Source organism: Vicugna pacos, chromosome 15 (genome assembly GCF_048564905.1).
Source record: "Vicugna pacos chromosome 15, VicPac4, whole genome shotgun sequence".
NCBI lineage: Eukaryota > Metazoa > Chordata > Mammalia > Artiodactyla > Camelidae > Vicugna > Vicugna pacos.
Genome location: NC_133001.1, coordinates 26,386,592 through 26,409,081, shown reverse-complemented (window position 1 = coordinate 26,409,081; position 22,490 = coordinate 26,386,592). Strand labels below are relative to the sequence as shown.

Sequence of the window (22,490 nt, the reverse complement as noted above, 5' to 3'; positions counted from 1 at the left end):
AATAAATTTTCATGTTTATATCTAGTTTTATATTTATTATTATATGTATATTTAAAGAACTCCCCATCTCTTCCCCTCTACAACTTTATATGCTTTAGGCCTCACAAAACTTGTTTGCCTAGAAGTTAGACTAATTCCAATTGTCCTGCTTCTCATTCAGATACATCCTGCTTATGCCAGCATATTTTGTAAGGGTAGTAGTGACAGTGCTTTCCATGTACTATGTGGGACAGGTTTTCCGAGGGATCTGAGGCTAAAGGTAACATCAGTTTCCAGGTTTCTTACTGTGCTCCAAAGCATTATCTAAAAAAGATGAAATGCAAAACGGTTTGGGGGCCACTTGGCAGCCATTTGGAACACTAAAATCAAATTGAATCACTACCTTGCTTCTTGTATGCAATATATTCCAGATGGATCAAAAATTTAAACATAAAAGAATGAAGTCATAAAATACATAGGAGAATTCCTATATAATATCAATGCGGGAAAAGGCTTTTTAAGTTTGATGCAAATCCCAGAGGCCATAAAAGGAAGAATTGATACATTTTAATGAATAAAAATGAAAAAATTCAGCTTGCCAAAAATAATCAAGTTAAAAGACAAGTGACAAATTGAGAAAAAAAATTTGTTTATAGCTCATGTTCCATAGAATTTATTTCCTTAATATAAAGAGTCCCTACACATTAATAAGAAAAAGGATCAACAGCCTAATATAAAAATAGGCAAAGGGTATTAATGGATAGTTTATAGAGAAAAAAATACAGATGACTTACGAACATATGAAAAGTTGTTCAATCACCCTTATAATAAGAGAAACACAAATTAAAACTGACAATCATATTTGCAAAGATCCAAAAGTTTGTAAGACATTGTGTAGGTGAAAATTTTAGGAAGCAGGAAAACTGTTGGTGCAAGTGTAAATTGACACAGCGTCCAGAAAGGGCAGATTAAATTAGATACAGCAACTTCATTTCTAGAAATTAATCATATAAATATGCCTACATTTGTAAATTGTTACAAGTAGAAAGGCATTCACTGCAGCACTGTTTCTAACAGCAAAATCTTGAAAGCAACATGTCTATCCAAAAGGAATTGGTTAAACACAATGGAGCCATAAAAAATAAGAGAGCAGCTCTATGCAGGTATCAAACCATCTTAAAGACCAATAAAAACACAATGTTTAGGGTGGAAACTGACATTTAAATGTTGACAACTAATTACTAAGTATAAATAAAAGCATTTTTTATTGGAAAAAAAATAAATGGATGTATTCAATGCTTACGGTTTCATGGAATATCTCTTAAAGATAGTGGTTGCCTCCAGGAAGAAAATTGGGATAGGAGGGGGAAGGTGGATGGGAACACCTACTTTCATTACAAATTATTCTGCCCTTTTTGAATATTCTTCCATGTACCTATCTTACCTACTAAAAGGCTACAATTGTTTATTAAAAATAAGAGATGTCCTGTAACTAGGCTAATGAATATTTGAGCATTACTAGTTCTTTCCCTGAAGGCACATTACTGGATGCATAGAGAAAAAGCAAGGTAGGCCAAGGCTTAAGTATAAGGTTATCCTTTGGGAATGAGATTATCACTCCACCAGTGATCTGTGAATGGTTGCTGAAAAGTTTTTGAAATATCCAAAATCTCAGGCAGGTTCCAGTTTCAGAACACAAAAATTTAAAGTTGAAACCTATTTAGCTGTATTGCAGTTATTTGTTTACAGGAAGACTGAGCTGGTAGATGGGACCTGGTCAGCATGAGATTAGAAAGGGAGGCCAAAGAGTACAGTTTGGCAGTATTCATCTAGTACTGACTAAGGGAGAAGATGTGCTCGGGAGTGTAGAGTTGTGTGTTTTAGTTTTCCTATAAAACTAGCAACTGCTGTTTGATTTGGGGTGGGGGGGGTAATTAGGTATTGATTTATTTATTTTTACTGGGGATTGAACCCAGGACCTCATGCATGCTAAGCACACATTCCTCCACTGAGCTATCCCCTCCCCCTTGAGCTATACCCTCTTCCTGTAGCTGCCATTTAAATGATCATCGAGCAGTGGCTTTGGAGACAAGGCCTTTGGAGACAGATTTGGGCTCAGATACAGTTCTTTGGATCATCTGGGTGATTTTAGGCAAATACCAATTCTCTGAGCCTCAGTTTATGTATAGGTAAAATGGAGATAATAATCCTTTTTTGAGTGCTGCTGGGGATTAAAGAAAATAACAGAGAAAGTCTAGTACAGTGGTCACTATGTAGCTGGTGCTCACTGAATAGTAACTATTATTTTTATTTACAGCTTACTTTTATAATCTCTACAGTTTAAGGTCCTAAAGATTGATTAACAACTGAAACAAATAAAATTGAATCAAATGTATAGCATCTTGTCATTAGCAAGATAAACATAGCCTCCTAGACAGGGTCTCTTAGAAGCTGAGAGAGGCTCCAGATCATTTTTTTCCTCTCTTTTGTTCTTTTATTTATTAATTTTTTGAGGATCTGGGCATATAAAATAAGTGAAAAATTTCAAAACTGGGTTTCAAAAATTGTTTTAAATGCTCTTTACATTAAATGTATTTGTGTTATTCACATTAAGACTAATATTTGAAACATTAATGTATAGTGCACCACAGGCAAGACATGTGGTAGATGAAAGTTTTACGATGAACGTCTTTCTCTTTTAGTCATTGTGCATCTCTGAGACTGGATGGATGACCTCCTTTGATGAGAACATCAAAGTCTGTAGTTGAAGCTCTTTATGAATGTGAGAACCAGCCAAATGGCTGTCCTGAATCCCCAACCCCAGTGAAAGGCCCTGCTCTAAGGAGTAAAGCAGAATAGACAGGCAAACCCCTCTAATGGGCTGCAAAACTTAGGTGCATTTCTCTCTTCCAATTGCTCAGCATTTCTAACTTGCCAATGACAAAAGCCAGCATTTGTGTCTTGTGTCTTCATCTCAGTTGGCGTTACAGTCTTTAACACTAATCTGGGCAGGCTGCCACTTGGAAGCCTGGATAATACCCTTGTAATGCAGGGAAAACTCAATCCACTCACATTCCCCTGTATCATGGGGAGCTACTTCAGACCAGTTAAAATCAAGAAATGATACAGTTAAAAGACTTTTCAGGAATCAGGAAATAGCTCCTAAATGGGGTCTTCAGTTGGATACCAAAGAGAAATGGCCCATTTTCTCCCTGGTTGAGTGAGTTTTTGCTGCTGACCTGTAAATTCTACACTATTTCAAAGTTACTGGCTGGGAAATTAATGGAAACTGAGCTGGGAATTTTTTTCTTTCTTACTCTTATGTGTGATGCCTTATTTAAAATAATTCAGACTCAAAGTGAATTTCTAGCAAATGGTGCTCTGGCTGCTATTAAATTTATTGATGGAGAATCCATCACCCCTGCTTTTTATGTATGATGTCGCTGATGTGGTGATTTTTTTTTTAAAGCTCCATGGTGAGACTTTCTTAAAATTCACCTCTTCCATCTGCCCCATAGTGTTATAAGAGACTTCAGGTTAAGATACTATTTAGCAAATTAATTTACCATGTTAAGATTTTTACAGCAAAGTTTTGCAAAACCATTAAGTAAACCACACTTATTTTTTATATATTGGGAATTTTTGATGTGCTAAGATATTACATAAATTGGTTATTTATCTTGATGAAAGCCAGATAAATAAATGTTCCTATTGTGCCTAATAACTCAAGTCTTTGCTTTCACAAGGCCAGAGCAAGGCTGAAAGGAAATTCATCTCAAAGCTATTAAGAAAAGCCAGATAGAAAGGGAGCATAAAAATAAAATGAACTATGGTGAAAGGGCCAGACCCTCTTCCAGACTGCTCTACATCATCTCAGTTACCTAGATGGAACAAAGATTTAGAGTTCTAAACAGAACTCAAGAATAGAAAGAAATGATGTGGGATGGTCTGAGAAAGGAATCAATCTATCCTGTGTTCATGAGACACAGGGAGAAAAAGAAATCATTTGACAAAGAAGTCTCAACACCCTAAACCAGAAATAACATGTCCCACCCCAAAACTGCCACCATAGCCCCCATTTGAATACACCTCAAAAGCAGCCCTTGTTTCCATCGCTCAGTTTCCTGCCCAGGCTTGCACGGGGACAAAACAAAGGAAGTGAAGAAACCACCTGGGTGCCTCCTCCCTAGTACTCAGGGAATTGGTTGATTCTAACTTTTAAGTTGTCACTGAAGCCACTGATGGCCAAACTACAAAGAAATTGTGACCAGCAATTTGGACCTTGAGGGTTTCCTTTAATAACCCACCTTGGGTGAACGTTCTTTTAAAGTTCCTACAACTGCACAGCCCAGAGCTTGATGTCACTTTGCCCCCTGCATCATCTGTTAGATGCCTGCATGCCTTACCTTTCCATCAAGTTGGAGGACCTTGAGAATTCCTGGAAAACCTAGGTTTATATTCTCATCTACCTAACGCAATTTCCTCAGCTGCAACGTTTTCCTCATTTTTCTGGGTCCCGATCCTGTCCATCCCTCAAAGACCAGCTAAGGCTATTACCAATTTGAGAAACTTTTTGTAGCAGCATTAGTCATGCTTTGTGGCCACTTCTTCCTATGCTTGGAGAACCCCCTTATAAGGCACTGTTCACTCTCTCCTACAACCCTGACAATGCTGGGTGCTCACTTTCCCATTGCAGCTGCAGTGTGGCCATGTGACCTAGACTCTCCCAGTGAAATGCTCTCAACCCCAAGTTAGTCAGGGAGGGAAGCAGGGACCATGCAGAATCCATTCTGGTGGCCAGTGGGGGCTGCAGCATTATCAGATGACCTGGCTGCCAGAGGCAGGAATGGCTGTGGTCCCTGTAGCTTAATTCTGTGTTGGTCATGTCCTCTGGGCAAGCAATACAGCCTGTGTCCAGCAGCAATGGCTGTGACGTCTTTACCATTACAGTTGCCTGAATAATCTGGAGCATTTTTTCCTGCTTGCGCAACCTCTGAGTCTAGTTCTCCAGCCTCCCAGAGATTCTGTAAACTACCCACTAGTTTTTTTAAACAGTTTTATTGAGATGTAATTCACATGCCATACAATTCGCCCATTTAAAATGTACAACTCAAGAAAATTATATTTGCCTTTGATCAAAATTTCCATATTGAATCATATTCCATTTGGATCCAAAATTTTGATCAACATTTTCATAATTACTATGAAAAAGTACAATGATGTTGAAATTAAAAATATCTTTTTAAGCATTCAAAAAAAATAAAATGTACAACTCAATGTTTTAAAACAAATTCACAGGACTGTACAGTGATCACCACAATCTAATTTTAGGGCATTTTTGTCCTCAAAAAATAAACCTCATACCCATTATCTGTCACATTCCATTCCTCCCCCTACTTCCAGATGTAGACAACCACTTATCTGTTTTGTGTCTAGACTTCCCTATCCTGGGCATTTCATATAAATGCAATCATACAACATGTGATTTCTTGGGATTGGCTTTTTTCACTTAGCATTCCATCTTCAAGATTCATCCATGTTGTAGCATGTATAGATAATTCATTCCTTTTTATTGTTGAATAATATTCCATTGTTTGGATATCCATATTTTATTTACTTACTCATCTACTGATGGATATTTGGGTTGTTTCTACTTTCTAGCTGTTATGAATAATGACTTTATGAACATTCATGTGCAAATTTTTATGTAGATGTTATATCTTCATTTCTCTTGGGTATATGCGTGGGACTGGAATTGCTGGTATGGTAACCATGGTAATTATGATTAACCTTTTCAGGAACTGTTAAACTGTTTTCTAGAGTAGCTGCACCATTTTGCAATGTGTGAAGGTTTCAGTTTCTTCACATCTTTGCTGAATAATCTTTGTTATTATCTGTCTTTTTTATCATAGCCATTCTAGTGATTCTAGTGAGTATAAAGTGATATCCCATTGTGGTTTTGCCCATTAGCTGTTAAATGAATTCTTTTTTAAATTGAAGTATAACCAGTTTACAATGTTGTGTTAATTTTTGGTGTACAGCATAGTGATTCAGTTATACATACATACATATATATATATATATTCCTTTTCATATTTTTTTCATGTTAAATAAATTCTTTTGCTTAAATCTAGCTTCTTGTAAGTAGAACACTGATTTATCCATTCTTTATTCAGCCCACACTGGCCAGTCTTTATCTCTGATTTGTACTATACAATTCAGCATTTGTTCATTTTCTAGATGTAAGATCCTTTTCTCCTCTCTTGGGTTGTAAGCCACTGGAGGTCAGAAAGCCTATCACCTGCTTCTGTGTCTCTCCTGTAGTGCCTACCACTGAGCTTGCCACTTATGAAGCTTTAAGCACATACTTGTTAATTGGAAAATTGTTGATTGGTTCGCCAAAACAGTTCCTTGTTTATCATACAATTCTGGAAATGTATCTTTCATTCTCTCATTAAGCAGACTCCATCAAGTAGACATGTAGCAGGCGCTGGGTACATGGATTTTGAAGACTTGGTCAGATTTGGGTTCTAATTCTATCTCTGCTGATTATTTATGAGACTCAAGGGCCAGTTAATCAACCTCTCTGAGTTTTGGCTATTCTATTTACAAAGAGAGATAATAACAGATATCTCAAATAAGTGTTATGAGGGTTAAACTACATCCTGTGTGTAAAACAATAGAACAGTGATGCATGGAAACTGTTCAATAAATATCAGTTTCCTCTGCCCCCGAGCATTACCTTCCAACTCCCTCTCCCAATAATCTGGCTTAGAGATGCATCCTGGTTGTGTTTGCTGTTTTATAATTTTGTCAGGAAGTTGGAACAAGTCTGCTGCTTACATGACTTAAGTAATGTTCTTGCAGATGAGTATTATGTTGTGGGACTAAAGCAATGGAAATAAGAAAAGGAGGGAAAGATGTTGCCCAAATTCAATTCAAAGGGCAGAGAACTGTTGATTTTAGAGAGGTCAAAGATGAAGCTGCGCTGAGAAGGAAGGAACAGGATACAGGGGATGCCTGGGCTCTGCTGTTTACTTGTCCTGTTTCCCTAAAGGACTCTTTTTTTGGGTTATGACCACATAGGCATAGAATCTTTTTGAAGTGAAGTTGATGTTTATTTCAGATGACCTATTTCTAGGGGCATCTCGGATCTGACTGGAAGAAGCCATGTGTACACCACAGGCTGAAGGATTAATCATGGGGGAGGCTGGCATGAACGTTGGTGTGTTATGGGAAGGTCATTGTCTGTGGCAGCTGTCTTTATCCATAGTGCATTCAAAGAAAGCTTCCATCCTGGAGGGCTTAAAATAAAGCACCTAATTGAGTGAAACTTTTTGTAACATGGTTATAAGGGGTTGAGCTGACATCTGTATGATAAACTAACAGGAGTTGAATCTGGTTTTTGAATATACCTTACCTCAAGGAGAATATAATTTGCTATTTATTTAGTGTTAATTGTTTCTTTATCTTTTACTAGGTGATTTAAATTCCTTTAGCAGAGGTCAAAGTCCTGCTATAGATTCCTCAATGAGAGCTCAGATGCCAAATAAATCTAGAAGAGTTCATTTTTTAAAATTTATTTTTATTTTTAATTTTTATTTTGTGTACATTACTGAGTGCATGGCCTTTGTAAGAGTGAGTTTTAGTAGTGAGCAGAAGGAAGTGATCAAAAAGGAATCAGATTCCTAAACAAGACACATTATAAAGGAGAAAATGACATGCATAATGAGGAGTCTGCAGACACAGAAGTTAATTTCTTGGATTCCCCAAAATGAACCTAATCTGGCTTCATTCAGTCATTCAACAAACATTTAGTGAGCATATACTATAAACTAGGTTCTGTGCTGGGAACTTGAATGACAAGGCAGGATCTTTATTGGGAAGATCCTTTATGCTATGTAGAGCACTGAACCTAACATACCTCCTATAGCTTGCATCCTGGAGCTCAGGAGCCTGAATTCTATTCTAGCTCAGCTTAGTTGTAGCCAACCTACAGACTTGTGTGCATGAAAATAAAGGACTGTTATTGTAAGCCTCTGATTTGGGGGATAGTTTGTTGTACAGTATCATTGTGGCATTAGTTGACTAATATCATGATAAGTTTGGGTTGTCTTCTGAGAGCATTAGGGAGCCACTGAAGAATTTTAATCAAGGGAGAGCTTGATAACCTTTGGATTTTAGAATGATCTCTCTGGCTACAATAGACTCAAGTGTGGCCATTTCTCCTTTAGCTTGGGCAGCAGAACGAGACACTTGGAACAATAGTCAAGCCCTAAGTAGCTGCTGGTCTAAAGATAATGAGAGCCAAATAAAGCATATTTGAACTAACCTGTAGCTTGAAGCCTAAAGAATGGATTAAGGTGATGAGGAGATAAACAAGACTGCTGTGATCATGTAGACTTGAACTTGGGAAATGACTGTAAAGGAGAGTGATTTAGGTGGTAGAATTGATTTGGTGATTGATTGCATGTGAGAATTTAGGAGAGGAACATTAAGGGTGATTTGGTTGGTCAGCAAGGTAGATGAAAGTGTCCTTCGCTCAGAAGAAAGAACATAGTTTTTCAGGGGGAGATGGAAGCAGTGGCAGACAGGTAGATTCACTTTAAAAATACTGAATTTGTGTGTCCAAGTTATGTCCAGGAGACATTTAGATATTCAGATCTGGAGAACAGGAGAGTGATCTGGCTGGAGATATGCAGTTGGTTATTAACAGCAAACAACAGTAAGAGGAGTTCAAAGAATAAACGAACCTTCCCAAGGAGACTATGTGGTGTGAAATTACAAGAGGGCCAAGAACAGAACTCCAGCAAGCTCTAAAGTTTAGGGCATGGTTCAAAAAAAGAAAAGCCTGGAAAGGAGGCTGAGAAGCTGTAATGAGTAGGAGGCAGTAGACTCACGCAAACCAGAACAGTGGAGTTGTACAAAGGTGGGAGTGGTAACAGGGTGAAATTTCGCAGGAGAGAATGTATATGACCTAGAGATACAATCACTGGTACTGGAGTCAAAAAGTTTGGTTTGAGTCCCTGCTCAGCAATTTATAGTTATGTGACACTTTACCTTATCTCTCCAAGGCTTGTTTCCTCATCTATAAAATGGGAATAATCTTACTATTTTGTATGACTGTTGGGAGGACAAATGAGATTGTGGATATATTAGTATGTACTTAGTGAGCCTTCAGTTAATCCTAACCGTTGTTAGCCATTACCTAGCCAAAGGAAGACATTGGTGATGTAGTAAGAGCAGTTTCAGTCGCGTGTTTGGGCAGAAGCCGTGAAGCAGTGGGTCAGGGAGTGGGTAGGAGCAGAGGAACTGGAGAAACCAATGTAGAAAATCCTGTTGCCTGACCATGAGGGAGAGAAAATAATATAGGATAATAACTTGAAGGGAAGTATAATAGATGACAATTTTTATTTTGTTTGTTTCTTTTTTTTTCTTAACTTTTATTTGCATTTATTCTTTGCTGAATTTATTCCCGGGCCGTGAGTTTTTGTTTCTTCAGTTTCTTCTGGGATATCTTTTTCTTCTGTGCAACCTCCTCTTCTGGTTTAGGAACAATCTGCTCTTTTTCAGTAAGGATCATCTCAATGTGGCAGGGAGAGCTCATGTAAGGGTTGATCCGACCATGAGCTCTGTAAGTCCTGCGCCGCATCTTGGGAGCTTTGTTCACCTGGATGTGCTCAATGACCAGTGAATCTACATCTAAGCCCTTAAGTTCTGCATTACTTTCTGCACTTTTGAACATGTGCAGTAAAAACTCAGCACTCTTTTTGGGCCATCGACCCTGTGTCCAGCCCCACTGTTTTGCCTGGGCACACCTACCAACTCCACCATTGTAACGACGGAACGGCACACATTGCTTCTGTAAAGTGACGTCCTTCAGATACTTGGTGGCTTTTCGGATATGCATACCCTTAATGGCCTGGGCAGTTTCACGAGTGTTCTTAAAGTGAACACGAAGATTTGAACCTCTTGATTTGCATGATTTTGTGGGGTTTTCTGGGTCAAGTGAATAGCGAACCATTTTTCGAGGTCACCTCAGGCCGCCTACCGGAAAAGTGTTTGTTTCTTTTTTTCATTAATTTATATATATTTAATAAAAAGTTGCATATATTTAAGGTATATAACATGATGATCTGATATACACACACCTAGTGAGATTACCACAGTCAAACTATTTAACATATCTCCTCACAGTTAACATTTTTTTCTGTGTGACAAGTGCACCTGAAATCTACTCTCTAAGCATATTCCCAGTGTTCAACACCATATTATTAAGTAGAATTATCATGTAACAGTCTCTAGACTTTTACAACGTATAGAACTGCAACTGTATACCCTTTGACCACCATTTTCCCATCCCCCACGCAGCCCCTGGAAACCACCATTCTCCTCCCTGTGAGTTCTCTCTCTCTCTCTCTGACTCCACAGATACATGAGATCACACAGTCTTTATTTTTCTCTGTCTGGCTTATTTCATTTAGCATAATGTCCTCCAGGTTTATCCATGTTATTTCAAAAGGCAGGATTTCCTTCTTTCTCATGGCTGACTAGCATTCCAGTGTGTGTGTGTGTGTGTGTGTGTGTGTGTAACATCTTCTTTATCCGTTTCTCTGTTAACAGACACTTGGGTTGGCTATTGTGAAAAATGCTGTAATGAACATGGGAGTGCATATCTCTTTGAGATCCTGATTTAATTTCCTTTGGGTATATATCCAGAAGTGGGATTGCTGAACCATATGGTAGTTGTATTTTTAATTTTTTGAGGAATCTCCATACTGTTTTCCATAATGGCTATACCAATCTGCAATCGACCAATAGTGTACAAGGGTTCCCTTTTCTCCATATCCTAACCAGCACTTGTTAGCTTTTGTCTTTTTGATAATAGCCATTCTAATAGGTGTTAGGCAATATCTCATTGTGGCTTTGATTTGCATTTCCCTGATGATTAGCATGATTGAGCACTTTTTCATGTATCTGTTGGCCATTTGTGGGTCTTTAGAGAAATGCCTATTTAGGACTTTTGCTCATTTTTGATTGAGTTATTTGTTTTCTTGCTATTGAGCTGTTTAAGTTCCTTGTATATTTTGGATACTAGCTTCTTACCAGATGTATGGTTTGCAACTTTTTTTCCATTTGTAGGTTGTCTCTTCATTCTGTTGATTGCTATACAGATTTTTAGTTTCATACGGTTTGTTTCTTTTAAGAAGAAATAAACTTGGACTGTTTGTAGGCTGCGGAAAGAGTCTCAAGAAAGGAAAGGGAAAAGATAATAGGCAAAGCAAGGCTTTGAGGAAGATAGAAATAGAACTCCAAGAATGGGTGGTGAAACAAGCCTTCAATTAATGGAAAAAGTTAAAAACAGCCTTTCCACTGAAAATGGAAGAAAGTTTCCAAAAAGATGAGTACAATGAAATGTTGAAAATTTTATTTTCTAGAATCTCAAAGAGGTGAAGACTGGGCAGACTAGCCAGACTTACCTTAAGAGAGAAACATTAGGAAATGGGGCTACACTTCATTGACCTATGGCATTGAAGGTCATGGGCCAAGAGCATGGGGCTTTGGATGGCTCTGAGATAGAAGGTAGGGTATAAGATCATTATATTGGTAAAAGACAGAGTGTGATACTTCCCCATAACCCCTCTTCAGTGAAACTATGAAATTAACAAAACCACTATTATAATGGGATTTACTGTGGTAAATAGTGAAGGGACCAAGGTGAGCATCCTGGCTGTCAGGGACTCCTTAGAGACAAAACACAGAGTGCAAAAGGAATAGATAAAGCAAAAGCAATTAAATGTTGTATTTACGTATTCCTTAAGGATGGTCTCTAGACTCAAAAAAGGGGAGAAATTGAAGTTTTAGGGCTTGGGTCACATTAATTAAGTCTCTGATGGTCAGAGGGACACCCAAAGTCATATCTCAATTATGTAATTTTGTTGAGGGAAGGATGTGGGTGGGGTTAAATAGAGCAGCAATTTTGTTGAGGTTGTTCCTATTTTATGACACACATATACATATGTATGTGTATATATACATATATATGTATATGTGTGTGTGTGTGTGTGTATTTTCAAGCTAAGTGAGAGACTGTGAGTTCTGGGGGTGGTGGCAGCACTAGGGGTTTGAAGAGATTGGTGACAGTGAAATCTACAGAGCTGTACAATTAATTACTCTTAGAGGAGTTTCATATTTCAGGTACAGGAGTGCTGGAGGCAGAAAGTTGGCTTACTCCATTTGGAGTTTCACCAAGTGGGTTTAGCAGAGAATAAGCAAGAATGGGGATGGTGCAATTCAGAGGGATTTGATTGATGGATCACTGATGGATCTTCTCCAAGTTGTCAAAGGAGAATGCAAGGGAAATTCTGGATTTATAAAAATATAAATTAGGACAGGGTCCCAATTTCAAGTCAAGTTAATAGACCAAGTGTTTTGTTAAGCTCCTACTGCATATTTAATTTCACAACTGACAAACTCATATCAAAATTTAAATGATGAGATCAAATAATAAGTTAGCAAAAACTCATTTTTTGTCCAGTTTTTCATAACTATGTGGTTTGTGTAAAGTGAGGCACTCCTATAATCTGGTTAGAGAGACAAAAACTCAACATACTAAAAGTTTACAAAGAATATTAGCGACAAATCAGGACTTGAGACAATGACAAGAAAAATCCTGAGGCATGTGTGAGATGACCAGGGAGTGAAACAGACAATAAACTGGAAGTCAGAGGAAAAGAGATGTTAGAACGGGCTGGACCTTGAGAAATGGGTAATGGTTGGAGAATCAGAATTATCATTATTATCTAGTTTATATAAGAGCAATTGTATAAATATGAATCCTCACAAGTCTTCTTTTGAAAAGACAATTTCAGACAGAAGTCCGAAAATAATTCCTTTTGAATAAGATGCAAGAGGAGGGGAAGATGGGAGAAAAATGCATTGAAAACTAGCTTTATTAAAATCTCATTTTCCCCTGTGACAGCTGGCTCTGTTAGATTAGGTTGAGTTTCCTTAGGATTCTCACTACCTCAACTCACCTGTGCCTAAAATCTCTGCACTTGTGACATACATGGGGGAAACCTCCAGCTGCCTTAGTTTTTGACGCTGTGTTATGCTCTGTTCTTCCATGAAGAAAAAAGTTAAGAGAGATATTTTCCAAACCTTAGTGGTTTTTCAGAATGTTCACTTCAGTTTCCTGAAGCATTCTCCTAGGGTTGACAACATTGTGGCCTAGATAGAATCATAGCAGGGCAGGGTGTTGTTATTCCTCACTTCTCAGTTAGAAAGCTGGTAGTTAAGGCTTCTGAGAATACATAGTTTAGAGTTCCTACCCATCTGAAGACTGGATGGTCAGTTGATGGGCATAGGAAGGTCACTAAATAGTGACTATCACTAGAATCTTCTGGACTCTCACTGGGTACCTTCCAGGCAGCAGACTCACATTGGAATAACTTTTCAATCACTTTGCTATACACCTGAAACTAACACAATATTGTAAATCAACTATACTTCAATAGTAAAAAAAAAAAAAAAAAAAAAAAAGAATGGGTCCTTGACATCTGTGATCTGAATCTAGCAGGCTACGAACTTGTCCATTCCCTTACAGGTTTCCCCAAATACACACCCATACCTTCTTTATTCCTTTGCACAAAAACCTCATTCTCTTATTTTATCCTACAATGAGATTAGGGGATCCATAAAGAAGAGCTTATTTGTTCATTAAATGCAAGCTTTGAGCAATCTAAAGCTTTATATTGAGAAACATAGTTGACTTTCGATCAAGATGAGGACCAAGAAAACATGGGAAATTCTCTTCCCATTCCTAACACTTAAAATTTCTAGACACTAAAAACTTTTTTTTTGAGTATTATATCTGAGCTTGTAAGTAAGAAATAGGAATTTCCAGGTGTTAAAAAGAGAATCCACAGAGGTGAGTGCTATGTATGTCTTATGAGCAATCCCAGCACCTTGGAGTATGGATTTCAACACCTGGAAATGATGGTGGTCAAGTCTTTAGCTCTCTTGTGCATGGAGTAAACTGTAGTTGGGTGTCTAAGAGCATGGGCCAGACTCCCACCCTTGGCCATGAATGTCAGAAGAGTTAGCTAAGAGAAATAAAGATCCTTATCTTATGCTGCCTATGCAGCCTCAAATTCTCACAATAACCTCATCACCTAGAAGCCCTGTGCCAAGAATTTAAACTAAATATTTATGTGGTATCAGTGAATCCCATTGAACCCCCAGCAAATGCAGCCATGGAAAAGCTTGATGGTGTCTTTCCACAATCTAGGACACAATGCAAAAGGGACTTTGAGTATGCTTTAAAATGTTCAAAAAAAAAAAAAAAAACAAGAGAGGAAAGAACAGAACTTGTAGGGTAAGAACAGGACATAATTTTTTAAAAATAAGGGATTTGAAAAAAAAAATCACATAGCATGATACGTTGTATCTTCCCAAGTCATTGTCCATAGATGGCCTCAACAATATTTCCCATCCCACATGCTTTTTTCTTACAATGTGTCTTTTATACACCCTCCATCAAGAGGTGGGGTCTATGTCTCTCTCCTTGAGGGACATGATTGCGACTCTCTTGTAATTAATAAAGTGTGGTGTAAGTGGTGCTGTATGACTTCTGAGGCTATGTCAGAAATATGAGGCAGTTTTTGCTTTGCTGACTGGATCATTGGTGCTCAGATCCTGAGCTGCCATGTAAGGAGTTCACTTACCCAGGAGCTGTCAAACCTATGCAAAATCACCATATGCAGAGGTCCTGAGACTACATAAAGAAAGGGATATATCTTAACTGCCCACAACTTCTCCAGCCCTCTGATCTTCCATCTCTAACCACTGTCTGAATGCAATTGTGTAAGAGACCCTAACCTAGAACCTCTAACCGAGCCCTTTCTGAATTCCTAATCCACAAAATCATGAACAAAATAAAAGGTTGTTTTAAGAATGCTAAGTTTTGAGATAATTTATTATGTAGCAATAAATAACTGAAAGATACAAAAGCTCTAGTAGTCAAAATATTGAGAAAATTTACTGAGAAAACTGGATTAAATAGCAACTTAGATTAGTTAAAGAGAAAATTACAGAATTAGAAGATATATGTAAAGAAATCATTCAGAATGCACAACACAGAGAGAAAAGACAGAAAAATCAAAAGGGAGATTAGGAGACTTGGAGACTGAACTAAGAGGTTACACCATCTATCTAGCTAGCAGTAGATTGCTGGGAAAGAAAATAGAAAAAGGAAGAGAGCAAATATTTGAAGAGATATTTCCAGAATTGAAGAAAGACATGAGTCCTTAGGTAGAAACTGTAGAAATGAATTAAGCACAATAAATAAAACCAAATCAAAATCTAGACATGGTATAAGTGGAAATACAGAAAGTCACCTATGATCTCCGGAAGGGAGGAGAAAGGGAGGCCTGGAGGGGAATCAAAATCAAATACTATTTCACTTGTCATTTAAACCTACAATTGCCACTAAACAAATATGGCTTCAGTACACAAAGCTTGCCTTGGCTTGAAAGTAGTCCTCCCTGAGTGCAATCCTGTGACAAAAATCAATAATATTTTAAAAAGTAGTAGCATGAAGGATATATTGCATTTAGCAGTGTGTGTGAGAGCCTAAAAAAACAAAAGAAAATTATGCCCTGGACTTAATTAAGAAGTAGATAAAGTTCACCTTCTGTACCTGGCTTCATTCTGGTTTTTTAAGTCTCTAGTGTGTGTCTACCTTCTTTTCACAGGACACCCAGGGTCATCCAGTTCTGCCTGAAGGATTCTCTAAATAAAATGGTTTTTACTCTAAGGTCTAGAAGCCTAAAAACAGCCAAATGTGACCTCTTCCTGTGTATTTACTTTTTTAAACATAAGCTTTATATTTTGCAATGATTGTAGATTCATACACAGTTGTAAGAAAATAGAAATCCCATGCATCCTTTACCCAGTTTCCCACAGTGACATCTTGCAAAACTAAAGTACAATATCATAATCAGGTCCCTGAAATTGATGTTCAAGATACAGAACATTTCCAGCACCACAGATATCCCTCAAGTTGCCTTTTGATAGTCCCATCCACTTCTTTCCCACCTCCACCACTTCCTTAACTCCTGGAGACCACAAATCTGTTTCCCATTTCTAGAGTTTTGTCATATCAAGGATGTTATATAAATAAAACTATACAGTGTGTAACCTTTAGTGACTGACTTTTTTTTCACTCAACATACTCCTGTGGAGATTCATCCAAGTTGTTACATATCAATAGTTCATTCCTTTTTATTGCTGAATAGTATTCCAGGGATGGATGTACCACAGTTTGCTTAACTATTTACCCATCAAAGGACATTTGTTCTTCCAGTTTTTGGCTATCATTAATGAAGCTGCTACAAACATTCATGTGCAAATTTTTGTGTGAACATACATTTTTATTTTTTGGAATAATGCCCAAGAGTTCAACTGTTTGTCTGGTAGTATGGTATTTGCATGTTTGTTTGCTTGCTTGTTTTTAAGAAATTGCTAAATTATTTTCTACAGTGGCTATTCCATTTTGAATTCTTACCAGCAATGTATGAGGAATCCAGTTTCTCCACAACCTCATCAGTATTTGGTGGTGTTATTATTTTTTGTTTTAGCCTTTCTCACAGGTATGTAATGGTACCTCCCTGTGGTTTTAATTTGTATTTTCCTAATGGCTAATGAAGTATTACATCTTTTCATGTATTATATACCATCTGTATATCCTTTTTAGTAAAAGTCTGTTTATGTCTTTTGCCTATTTTCTAACAGTAGATTGTTTTTTCACCATTGCATTTTGAGAGTTCTTGATATATTCTAGATATTAGTCCTTTGTTGGATATGTGTTCTGTAAATAATTTCTCCCAGAATATAGCTGTCTTTTAATCCTCTTAAGAGGGTCTTTGGCAGAGTAAAAGTTTTTGATTTTTATGGAGTCCCACTTATCAACTTTTCCTTGTATGAATTGTGCCTTTGAGGGTCCTAGGATAGGGTCATTTTTTTTTTTCTGTTGTAGTCGACTACAGTAGAGCAGTCATTCTCTAAAAATGTTTCACTTCCTGGTCCTTGGAGAGAGAAAATTTTTCTTGGAACTTTTTATGTTTGCACTTGTTTGGCATTTGCATGTTGCCATCTTCTTCAGCACCCAGTCTAGGGTATATGAGGCAAAAAGAAAAATTCAAGGAACTCACCACCTTGTCATCCCTTGAGCCCTGAAGTGTCTAACCAGGCTGCTTCCTTCTTTCTACTACTCAGAATTCCTATGTTTTATTTTGCACTTATTTATTTTATATATAATTTATTTTATTTATTATAATTTAATATATTTATAGTAGTTTGTAATTTATAATTCATTTGTATATTTATAATTTTATTTATTGTATAATATAATTCTATATTATATAAAATTTTATATAAAATATTATCATATAAGTTTATATAATATTAATATATAACATATGTTTGTATGTATGTATGTATATATGTATGTATGTATGTATTATATAATGTCCAGAGTTTTTAGCTGTACTTACTAGGGAGGATAGAGAAAAGTATATAGACTCTATTTTCCTCAAAGCAAAAGTACTGGATTTATTTTTCATTAAAGATTTAGGCATGAAGTTTGAAAAAATAATCTGGGGCATCAGAGTTTTAGTCTTATTGAACTATAAGAACATAGATAGTCAAAGACAGATTCACTGACATGGATACACATATAAAGGATTCACAGTGCAATTTAGCATATTAAGTCAAGCCACTAAACAGGAAAGTGTGCACGTTAATACAGGTCAAGAATGATTGCCTCTTAGGGCAGGTTGAACCAAGTTAAATATGTACTAGAGGAAGTAGCTATAGGAGTGTCATGAGTAGAGCTCTTTCTCTGAATCAATATGGGAAGGCTGCCTAAAGGAAATGATGTTTCAGGAGCTGCTTTACAATATGGGAAAAGGGTTTGCCAATTGGATGGTGAAAAAACTGCAAAGTGTAATATTTTCCAGTGCATTTTGTTTTTCACCTCTAGAAGTTTCATTTATTTGTTTTTATATTTTCCACTACTCTCCTCATTTTTTTAAAGGTTTTTTTTCCTACCTCCTTCAGGGAATGGAGCATATTTTTTAACAACTGTCCTCTGTGGGAAAAGTGCAGAGTGGGAAATGCACTCTGGAAATGCTTTGAAGTGAGTTGAGGGAGGTGACTGGGATATGAAAGAAGAAAAAATTAGGTAAAATCAGAGTCAGAGCTCTTGAGATACAAGAAACTGAGAGATTATCTAGTCCCATCTTCTCATTGCAATTGGTAAATGGCAAGATGGTGAGGAGTATATGCACAGAGGGTCATTTTATGCACATTGTGCTCATTTAGTGTGTGCACATAAATATATTTTTTGCAAAATCATTTGAGAATACCTTATAGACATTATACCCTTTATCTCTAAACATTGCAATTTGTCTTTTCTAAGAAAAATTGTATTCTCTTATATAATTACCATACAGTCATCAAATTTAGGAATTTAATATTGATACAATACTATTACCTAATATTCAGTACATATTCAAATTTTACCTGTTCCCCCAATAATGTCCTTTATAGTCATTTTCCTTTTTACCTAATCCAGTATCCAATCCAGGATCAAATGTTGCATTTAGTTGTCATATCTCTCTAGTCTTTTTTAATCCAGAGCAGCTTCTTAGCCTTTGTCTTTCACAGCATTGACATTTTTGAAGGTATGAGCAAACTGTCTCATAGAATGTCCCTCAGCTGAGTTCGTTTGTTTCCTCATGTTTACATTCAAGTTATACGTTTTTGGCATGGGTATTATATAAATGATATTGCATCCTTTTCAGTATATCACACCAGGAAGTGCATAGTGTCAATTGGTCTTACTGGTGACAAAATTTTGATCACTTGGCCAAGGTGATGTCCACCAGGTTTTTCAACTGAAAAGTTATCATTTCTCGCTCTTCATTCCCTTGTGCAGATCCAAATTTCTATCTTCATGAATAACATCCTTCATCATCTTTTTGTAGGAAAGATCTGCTGTAAAGAAATTGTCTTAGCTTTGTCTGAAAAATGTCTTTATTCCACATTCATTTTAAAAATGTATTTCTGATTAAATGATTCTAGATTTTCAGCCTTCTTTTTTCAGCCCATTGTCTTCTGGGTTGCACAGTTTTTTAAAATGAGAAGTTGTTCTTATCTTGGTCCCATTTTGTATCATATATTTTCCTCTGAATTTGTTTATAAGTTTAAGTTTCTCTTTATAACTAGTTTTTAGTAATTTGACTATGTATAAAATTGGCATGGTCTTTTTAGGCTTATTTTTGCTTCTTTGGTTTTAGATCTTTCTGCTTTTTAACTAATTAAAGACATAAATTTCCCTCTAAATACTGCTTTATCTGTATGCCATAAATTTTGGTATGTCATGTTTCATTTTCATTCAGCCCAAGGTATTTTCCAAGTTGCCTGTCATTTCTTCTTTGATCCATGGATTATTTAGAAGTGTTTTGTTTATTTTCTAACTACTTGTGGTTTCCTCAAATTTCTGTTTGTTGTTGACTTCTAACTTAATTCTATGTGGTCAGAGAACATATTTTAAATAATTTCAACCAAAACTTGTTTTACTGTCTAGCATATGGTCTATCCTGGAGAACATTCCATGAATATTTGAAAAGATTGTAAATTCTGCTATTTGAAGGTATATTGTTCTATAAGTGTCAGTCATGCCAAGTTGATGTTTCCAACTATAATTGTTGAATTGTTTATTTTTCTTTTCAATTCCATCAGTTTTTGTGTCATATTTCAGGGCTCTGTTATTAGGTGCATATATACTTTTATATTTTTATTTCTTTACACTTACACATTAACTCTTTTATCCTCATGAAATTTTTCACTTCTTTTCTAGTAAGATTTCTTGTCTCAATGTTTATTTTATCCACAATGTATTATGTAGTCGTATTTGTTAATATAGTCACCCAGTTTTCCTATAGTTCATGCATGATACATCTTTTGTTATCTGTATTAGTCAGGGTTCTCCAGAGAAACAGAACCAGTAGAGAAAGAGAAAGAGACAGACAGAGAGAGAGAGAGAGAGAGAGAGAGAGAGAATGAGAGAGGTTTATCTTTAGGAAATTGGCTTATATGGTAAGTCTAAAATCTGCAGAGTAGGTTGGCAGGCTGGAGACTCAGGGGAGTTGCAGTTTGATCCAAGGTCGTCCATCTACTGGCAGAATTCCTTCTTACTCAGGGGAGGTCAGTCTTTGTTCCATTAAGACCTTCAACTGATTTGTGTAAGGCTCATCTGTATTATGGCAGTTAATCTGCTTTACTCAAAGTCCATCAATTTAAATGTTAAGCTCATCTAAAACTTTCTTCACAGGAACATCCAGAATAATGTTTAACCAAAAATCTGATACTGTGGTCCAGCCAAGTTGACACACAAAATTAACAATCACACTATCCTTTTATTTTCAATTCATTTGTATTTTTGAATCTAAACTGTGTTTCTTGTAGACTATGTATTGTTTCTTTTTCTCCCAGTTTGACACTGCTGTTTGATTAGTTTAGTCTATTCACAGTTAACATACTATTTGACATAGTTGGATTTACACAGCTATCTTCAATATATCTCATGGCTTTTTTTGTTCCCGTGTTCCTTCATTGTTTTTTTGTGAGACAAACAGACATTTTGGTATACTACTTTAATTCCTTTTTAAAATTTTTAAATACTATTTTTAAAGTTTTTTTGTTATTGTTGTTGTTGTTCTAGGGATTATAGTGGGTACCTTAATTATCACAATCTATTTCAGGTTAATACTGACTTAATTCCAGGAAAATATAGCAACTTTGCTCCAATATAACTCCATTTTTATCTCCTTCCTTCATGCTATTATTGTCATATATTTTAATGTATGTGTTATAAACCCAAGAATATAGTGTTATAATTACTGTATTATACAATCTTGTGCTTTAAAACAAATTAAGAGAAAAGAGAAAATAGATTTATTTATAAACTATTTTACATATTAAACATTTATAAATATGTATTTCTTACTTATTATACTTATTTATCTCTTCTAATTACCGAAATATTTATCATTTCTGAGCCTATTTCTCCCAGTGGATTTGATTTATTATCCTGTATCATTTCCTTTCAGCCTGAAGGGACTTCCTTTAGTATTTCTTGTATGACAGGTTGACTAGCAACACATTCTCTGAATTGTCGATCATCAGAAATGTTCTTATCTTTAGTTTTGATGCATATAGTATTCTTGATGAAAAGGTTTTTCTTGCAGCTTTTTTCATATGTCACTCTACTGCCTTCTGGGCTCCATTATTTCTGATGAGAAATCAGCTATTATTTGTATTTTTGTTCTCTTGTACAAGATGAGTCATTTTTCTCCTAATGATTTCAAGAATTTCTTTTTTTCTTTGGCTTTCAACTTTTTTGATTATGGTATGTCTAGGAGTGGATTTCTTTAGGTTCATCATACTTGGGGTTTGTTGAACTTCTTGGGTTTGAAGATTAATGTTTGTCATCAAATTTGGAGAACTTTTAGCTATTATTTCTTCAAAAAATTTTTTTTTCTCTTTCTCTGCTCACCTTCTGGTGCTCCTGTTACAGATATGTGAGTATGTTTGATGCTGTCCACAGGCCTTTGAAGCTCTGTTCCTTTTTATTCTTCTTCATTCTTTATTTTTTTTTCCTTCTCTGTTCTTCAGATTGGAATTTTCTAATAATCTATTAACAGGTTCACTGGTTTGCTCTTCTGCCAACTCAGATCTGCTGTTGAGTCCATTTAGGGAATTTTTTATGTAGTTATTGCACTTTCCAAGTCTAGAATTTCCACTTGGGTCTTTTTTATATTTTTTATTTCTTTATTAAAATTCCTTATTGTTAGATATTTTAATATTTTCTTTTAATTCTTTGATCATAGTTCTCTTCAATTATTTGAATATATTTATAATAGCTGATCTAAAGTCTTATCTGCTCAATTCAACATCTGGGCTCATCAAGTTAGTTTCTATTACTGAATTTTTCCTGAATGTGAATCACATTTTACTGTTTCTTTGCATTTCTCATAATTTTTGGTTGACAACTGGGCATTTTCAGTAATACATAAGTAGCAAGTCTGTATTCTGACCTTTCCCCCTTAATTTTTAAAAAATTTATTTGGACTTAAATGGTGGAATCTTTCTCCCCCAAGGGTTGTAGGCCACTGCTAATGTCTCTGCTCAGGCTTTTATTTTTATTTCTAATACTAGCTTACTAGAGGTCATCTCTGTGTCAACATAGCCTAGTCATCAGCCAATAATTGGAGCAGAGATTTTGCTCAAATACCTTGAGTCCAGAGGCTGGCCTATCTATGTGTAAAGTGAGGAGTGAGTTCGTTCAAAGTTTAGCTATTTCTCAAGTATGCCTAAGAGTTTACTTTCCACTGGGCTCTCTTGGGTCCCCCTGTGCAAGTGTGTAGTTTGCCGGTCAGCCAGGG

The 22,490-nt window shown here is 36.2% G+C and overlaps 1 long non-coding RNA gene and 1 pseudogene across 2 annotated transcripts in view; one reads left to right on the top strand and one right to left on the bottom strand.

The window, feature by feature from the left end:
• Window positions 1-22,490, top strand: part of LOC140685875 (uncharacterized) — a 64,909-nt gene that overhangs the window by 9,476 nt on the left and 32,943 nt on the right. The gene's annotated exons all lie outside the window — the stretch shown is intronic.
• On the bottom strand, window positions 9,448-10,027 carry LOC140685873 (large ribosomal subunit protein uL22 pseudogene; annotated as a pseudogene).